Below are 1772 nucleotides of genomic sequence, written 5' to 3' on the forward strand. Positions count from 1 at the left end.
TTTTTGAGTGCTATTTTTGTTATATAAACTTAGAAAGGTGCTATTTTGGAGATTTGCCCTTAAAACTATCCATAAATAGAGTTTACATTCAAATTTATCCAAGGCGCTTTGGCAAGAGCATCTGCTTGAACATTTGTAGTGTGAAAGATAAACTAAAAAAAAATAAGGAGAAGAGGAGAGTAGTGAGGTTTCCATGTCATGTATGACATGCAATCTCATTCAACTTAAAACCTAAACGCAGAATAGAAACGAAGACACTTGAGTATGAGAAATTACATGAAACTCAACGAAGTCTAGAGGGAGGGCAGACATGAGCACTTGATGCCTGGCAAGCGCCTCCACTATTAGTATTGATCCTACAAAACTTTTGATGAAAGAACCTTTAGCATCTTTTGATCCATCTGCATTAAGGATAATCCAACCACAATCACCACCCAACGAAATTGCATTTTATGCATGCACATCACAAAACAAGTAACTGGAATACTTGAACGAAGTGGGGCATTGATCCGGTGAGCAGTAACAAGGGGTGCTTTTGAAGCAGAGACTGCCTCCTCCCAAGTTTACATCAATGATATACTATGGATTTCTCCGGTTTTTAGCCATATAAGTCCTATTTAGAGTATTTTTATTATGTTTCGAGACTATTTTAGAGTCTTTTAAAGACTAGGTATGTTTTGGAGCATTGTAGAGATGAAGCCATTTAGAACTTAAAGATGAAGAAACCCGTAGCTGTTCAAGAAAATAGAAGTCAGAGCCGAGGAACATGATGAATATTTATGCTTACATAATCATGTGAGGAAGTCTCAGTACTCCGCCCTCAACTCTTCGTAAAGGTAATAAAAGATAAGATTGTTGCAGGTAACATGAGTGTCTATGTAATTTGGATATGATTCCAAGATTGAAAGGTTCACATTCTCTTTCCAACCAAGGGCCTACCCTCCACTGAGACCAGCAGGCAGTACAGTGAAGTGATAAGAATAATCAAGAGACTAGTTTTAGAATTATAACATCAACATTATTCTTTGCGTCCACCGGGTACAAAATGCCCGGAAAGGATCTTTTCATCTTTTAGAGCCTATAAACTGTCAAATCACTTAACTACTTACTAGATTTTGACCCGCGCGCTCGCGCAGGTGTTTAATTTAATTTTTATAAATATATTTATACGATGTTAGTATCCATTCGTGTTTGGTTCGGGTCTATTTGGATTTTGAGTTTTTGAGTTTGAAGAATTTAACCTATTCATGTATTTATAAATTTTGGTCCAAGTTCGGTTCAGATCCTTTCGGGTTCGGTTCGGATTTATATAACCCGTTTAAATTATATTTAAACATTTAAGTTTAAATATACTTTAATTTTCTCAAAATATAAAAATAAAAATAATATATAACATATGAATTTGAATAACATATCAAAATACTTAAATTCAACATAAAAATTGGTTTGACTTGAATATTTAGATGGAGAATCAATATATATTTTAAGTATTTTTGGTGATTTGAGTATTGTTTTGCTATTTTAAATATTTATTTTTGACAATCTGTACATATTTTCAAGTATTTTGGACAATTTCAAAATATTTTATATATTTTTGGATATTAAATTTAAAATAATTAAAATATTTAAGTATATATAAATATGATTCAGATATATTCGGATACATGTAATATTACGGTTTGGACCAGGTTCAGTTCTATTTCTTTAGATACAAAAATTTGAATTCATGTGAATATTTAACCAGTTTTGGTTTGGACTTGATACTATTTTTT

Source organism: Brassica oleracea, chromosome C7, assembly GCF_000695525.1.
Source record: "Brassica oleracea var. oleracea cultivar TO1000 chromosome C7, BOL, whole genome shotgun sequence".
NCBI classification, from domain to species: domain Eukaryota; kingdom Viridiplantae; phylum Streptophyta; class Magnoliopsida; order Brassicales; family Brassicaceae; genus Brassica; species Brassica oleracea.